The sequence below is a fragment of the Arachis hypogaea genome, chromosome 12, assembly GCF_003086295.3.
Source record: "Arachis hypogaea cultivar Tifrunner chromosome 12, arahy.Tifrunner.gnm2.J5K5, whole genome shotgun sequence".
NCBI classification, from domain to species: Eukaryota; Viridiplantae; Streptophyta; class Magnoliopsida; order Fabales; family Fabaceae; genus Arachis; species Arachis hypogaea.
Window position 1 is genome coordinate 34,122,998 of NC_092047.1, and position 5,930 is coordinate 34,128,927.

The window sequence follows — 5,930 nt, forward strand, 5'->3', positions numbered from 1 at the left end:
GAAGAAGTATCTCCATCCCTACCATTGGAGCAAACAACTTTGAGCTGAAACCTCAGCTAGTTTCTCTGATGCAGCAGGACTGCAAGTTCCATGGGCTTCCATCTAAAGATCCTTTTCAGTTCTTAACTGAATTCTTGCAGATATGTGATACTGTTAAGACTAATGGAGTAGATCCTGAAGTCTACAGGCTCATGCTTTTCCCTTTTGCTGTAAGAGACAGAGTTAGAGTGTGGTTAGATTCTCAACCCAGAGATAGCCTGAACTCTTGGGACAAGCTGGTCACGGCTTTCTTAGCCAAGTTCTTTCCTCCTCAAAAGCTGAGCAAGCTTAGAGTGGACGTTTAAACCTTCAGACAGAAAGAAGGTGAATCCCTCTATGAAGCTTGGGAAAGATACAAGCAGCTGACCAAAAAGTGTCCTTCTGACATGCTTTCAGAATGGACCATCCTGGATATATTCTATGATGGTTTATCTGAGCTATCAAAGATGTCATTGGATACTTCTGCAGGTGGATCCATTCACCTAAAGAAAACGCCTGCAGAAGCTCAAGAACTCATTGACATGGTTGCTAATAACCAGTTTATGTACACTTCTGAGAGGAATCCTGTGAGTAATGGGACGCCTATGAAGAAGGGAGTTCTTGAAATTGATACTCTGAATGCCATATTGGCTCAGAATAAAATATTGACTCAGCAAGTCAATATGATTTCTCAGAGTCTGAATGGAATGCAAGCTGCATCCAACAGTACTCAAGAGGCATCTTCTGAGGAAGAAGCTTATGATCCTGAGAACCCTGCAATAGCAGAGTTAAAATACATGGGTGAACCATATGGAAACACCTACAATCCATCATGGAGAAATCACCCAAATCTCTCATGGAAGGATCAAAAGCCTCAACAAGGCTCTAATAATGGTGGAAGAAACAGGTTTAGCAATAGCAAGCCTTTTCCATCATACACTCAGCAACAGACAGAGAATTCTGAGCAGAATCCATTTAGCTTAGCAAATTTAGTCTCTGATCTATCTAAGGCCACTGTGATTTTCATGAATGAAACAAGGTCTTCCATTAGAAATTTGGAAGCACAAGTGGGCCAGCTGAGTAAAAGGATCACTGAAATCCCTCCTAGTACTCTCCCAAGCAATATAGAAGAGAATCCAAAAGGAGAGTGCAAGGCCATTGAATTAATTACCATGGCCGAACCCACAAGAGAGGAGAAGGACGTGAATCCCAAGGAGGAAGACCTCCTGGGATGTCCAATGATCAATAAGGAGCTTCCTTCTGAGGAACCCAAGGACTCTGAGGCTCAATTAGAGACCATAGAGATTCCATTGAACCTCCTTATGCCATTCATGAGCTCTGATAAGTACTCCTCTTCTGAAGAGAATGAGGATGTTACTGAAGAGCAAGCTGCCAAGTTCCTTGGTGCAATCATGAAGCTGAATGCCAAATTATTTGGCATTGATACTTGGGAAGATGAACCTCCCTTGTTCACCAATGAACTAAGTTATCTGGATCAACTGACATTACCTCAAAAGAAACAGGATCCTAGAAAGTTCTTAATACCTTGTACCATAGGCATCATGATCTTTAAGGCTCTGTGTGACCTTGGTTCAGGGATAAACCTTATGCCTCTCTCTGTAATAGAGAAACTGGGAATCTATGGGGTGCAAGCTGCTAAAATCTCATTAGAGATGGCAGACAATTCAAGAAAACAGGCTTATGGACAAGTAGAGGACGTGTTAGTAAAGGTTGAAGGCCTTTACATCCCTGCTGATTTCATAGTCCTAGATACTGGGAAGGATGAGGATGAATCCATCATCCTTGGAAGACCTTTCCTAGCCACAGCAAGAGCTGTGATTGATGTGGACAGAGGAGAATTAATCCTTCAATTGAATGAGAACAACCTTGTGTTTACAACTCAAGGATCTCTCTCTGCATCCATGGAGAGGAAGCATAAAAAGCTTCTCTCAAAGCAGAGTCAACCTAAGCCCCCATAGTCAAACTCTAAGTTTGGTGTTGGGAGGCCACAACCAAACTCTAAGTTTGGTGTCAAACCCCCATATCCAAACTCTAAGCTTGGTGTTGGGAGGTCTCAACAAAGCTCTACACATCTGTGAGGCTCCATGAGAGCCCACTGTCAAGCTATTGACATTAAAGAAGCGCTTGTTGGGAGGCAACCTAATTTTTATCTATCTAATCATATTTTTCTTAGTTATATGTCTTTATAGGTTCATGATCATGTGGAGTCACAAAATAAATATAAAAATTGAAAACGGAATCAAAAACAGCAGAAGAAAAATCACACCCTGGAGGAAGCACCTGCCTGGCGTTCAACGCCAGAACAGAGCATGGTTTTGGCGCTGAACGCCCAAAATGGGTAGTATCTGGGCGCTGAACGCCAGAATTGCACCCTGGAGAGGAGCTGGCGCTGAACGCCCAGAACAAGCATGGTTCTGGCGTTCAACGCCAGAAATGGGCAACAAATGGGCATTGAACGCCCAAAATGGGCACCAACCTGGCGCTGAACGCCCAGAGTTGTGTGCAAGGGCATTTTACATGCCTAATTTGGTGCAAGGTTGTAAATCCTTGAACACCTCAGGATCTGTAGACCCCACAGGATCATCTCAGGATCTGTGGACCCCACAGGATCCCCACCTACCTCATCATCTCTCTTTCCATTCATGATCATCCCTTCTGTTTTCCATTTACCACTCACTTCCATACACCCACCTACCTTCAAAATTCAACATCTCTCTCCCACCCAATCCCACCCATATGGCCGAATACACACATCCCTCCATATCCTCCATATCTTCTTCTTCTTCTTCTATTCTTTCTTCTTTTGCTCGAGGGCGAGCAACATTCTAAGTTTGGTGTGGTAAAAGCATAGCTTTTTTTGTTTTTTCATAACCATTAATGGCACCTAAGGCCAGAGAAACCTCAAGAAAGAGAAAAGGAAAGACAATTGCTTCCACCTCTGAGCCATGGGAGATGGAAAGATCCATCTCACAAGCCCATCACTAAGAAAAGGATGGAGCAAACAAGAGAGCACATTCATGGATCTCAACAGGCACATGAAGAAGCTCATCATCAAGAAATCCCTGAGATACCTCAGGGGATACAGTTTCCTCCACAGAATTTTTGGGAGCAAATCAACAACTCCCTAGGAGAATTAAGTTCCAACATGGGACAACTAAGGGTGGAACATCAAGAGCACTCCATCATCCTTCATGAAATAAGAGAAGATCAAAAAGCAATGAGGGAGGAGCAACAAAGACAAGGAAGAGACATAGAAGAGCTCAAGGACATCAATGGTTCCTCAAGAAGGAAACGCCACCATCACTAAGGTGGACTCATTCCTTGTTCTTACTTTCTCTGTTTTTCGTTTTCTCTATGTCAAGTGCTTATCTATGTTTGTGTCTTCATTACATGATCATTAGTAGTTAGTAACTTTGTCTTAAAGTTATGAATGTCCTATGAATCCATCACCTCTCTTAAATGAAAAAATGTTTTAATTCAAAGAACAAGAAGTACATGATTTTCGAATTTATCCTTGAACTTAGTTTAATTATATTGATGTGGTGACAATGCTTCTTGTTTTCTGAATGAATGCTTGAACAGTGCATATGTCTTTTGAAGTTGTTGTTCATGAATGTTAAATATGTTGGCTCTTGAAAGAATGATGACAAGGAGACATGTTATTTGATAATCTGAAAAATCATAAAAATGATTCTTGAAGCAAGAAAAAGTAGCAAAGAACAAAGCTTGCAGAAAAAAAATAGGCAAAAAAAAATAGAAAGAAAAAGAAAAAGCAAGCAGAAAAAGCCAAAAGCTCTTAAAACCAAGAGGCAAGAGCAAAAAGCCAATAACCCTTAAAACCAAAAGGCAAGGGCAAATAAAAAGGATCCCAAGGCTTTGAGCATCAGTGGATAGGAGGGCCTAAAGGAATAAAATCCTGGCCTAAGCGGCTAAACCAAGCTGTCCCTAACCATGTGCTTGTGGCGTGAAGGTGTCAAGTGAAAACTTAAGACTGAGCGGTTAAAGTCAAGGTCCAAAGCAAAAAAAGAGTGTGCTTAAGAACCCTGGACACCTCTAATTGTGGACTTTAGCAAAGCTGAGTCACAATCTGAAAAGGTTCACCCAATTATGTGTCTGTGGCATTTATGTATCCGGTGGTAATACTGGAAAACAAAGTGCTTAGGGCCACGGCCAAGACTCATAAAATAGCTGTGTTCAAGAATCATCATACTGAACTAGGAGAATCAATAACACTATCTGAACTCTGAGTTCCTATAGATGCCAATCATTCTGAACCTCAATGGATAGAGTGAGATGCCAAAACTATTCAAGAGGCAAAAAGCTAAAAGTCCCGCTCATCTGATTGGAGCTATGTTTCATTGGTAGTTTGGAATTTATAGTATATTCTCTTCTTTTTATCCTATTTGATTTTTAGTTGCTTGGGGACAAGCAACAATTTAAGTTTGGTGTTGTGATGAGCGGATAATTTATACGCTTTTTGGCATTGTTTTTAGTAGAATTTAGTTACATTTAGGGATGTTTTCATTAGTTTTTATGTTAAATTCACATTTCTGGACTTTACTATGAGTTTGTGTGTTTTTCTATGATTTCAGGTAATTTTTGGCTGAAATTGAGGGACTTGAGCAAAAATCAGATTCAGAGGTTGAAGAAGGACTGCTGATGCTGTTGGATTCTGACCTCCCTGCACTCAAAATGGATGTTTTGGAACTACAGAACTCAAAATGGCGCGCTTCCAATTGCGTTGAAAAGTAGACATCTAGGGCTTTCCAGCAATATATAATAGTTCATACTTTGCCCAAGTTTAGACGACGCAAACTGGCGTTCAACGCCAGCTCTCTGCCCAATTCTGGCGTCCAGCGCCAGAAACAAGTTGCAAAGTGGAGTTCAACGCCTAAAATGGCACAAAAGCTGGCGTTCAACTCCAAGAAAGACCTCTCCACGTGTAGACTTCAAGCTCAGCCCAAGCACACACCAAGTGGGCCCCGGAAGTGGATTTATGCATCAATTACTTACTTCTATAAACCCTAGTGACTAGTTTATTATAAATAGAACTTTTTATCATTGTATTCAGAAGCTTTGGTTACTCCGGTTCCCCTCTGGGGCCGAGACCAATGAACTCCATTATCACTTATGTATTTTCAACGGTAGAGTTTCTACACTCCATAGATTAAGGTGTGGAGCTCTGCTGTTTCTCAAAGATTAATGCAAAGTACTACTGTTTTCTATTCAATTCATCTTATTTCGCTTCTAAGATATTCATTCGCACTTCAACCTGAATGTGATGAACGTGACAATCATCATCATTCCCTATGAACGCGTGCCTGACAACCACTTCCGTTCTACATTAGATTGAATGAGTATCTCTTAGATCTCTTAATTAGAATCTTCGTGGTATAAGCTAGATTGATGGCGGCATTCATGAGGGTCCGGAAAGTCTAAACCTTGTCCGTGGTATTCCGAGTAGGACTCTGGGATTGAATGACTGTGACGAACTCCAAACTCGCGAGTGCTGGGCGTAGTGACAGACGCAAAAGGATAGTAAATTCTATTCCAGCATGATCGAGAACCTCCAAGATGATTAGCCATGCAGTGACAGCGCATCGGACCATTTTCACAGAGAGGAATAGGATGCAACCAACGACAAGGGTGATGCCTCCAAACGATTAGCCGTGCTGTGACAGAGCATTTGGACCATTTTCCCGAGAGGATTGAAAGTAGCCATTAGCACCGGTGACATCCTTACATAAAGCCAGCCATAGAAAGGAGTAAGACTGATTGGATGAAGACAGCAGGAAAGCGGAGGTCCAGAGGAACGAATGCATCTCCATACGCTTATCTGAAATTCTCACCAATGATTTACATAAGTATTTCTATCCTTCTTTTATTACTAA

At 41.6% G+C, this 5,930-nt stretch overlaps 1 non-coding gene across 1 annotated transcript; it reads right to left on the bottom strand.

Annotated features, from left to right (window-relative positions):
• Positions 1 to 323: 323 nt before the first annotated feature.
• Positions 324 to 431, bottom strand: LOC112731031 (small nucleolar RNA R71). Its single transcript, XR_003166827.1, has one exon. It is a non-coding gene; the product is annotated as a small nucleolar RNA R71 (small nucleolar RNA).
• Between the last annotated feature and the right edge of the window lie 5,499 nt (positions 432 to 5,930).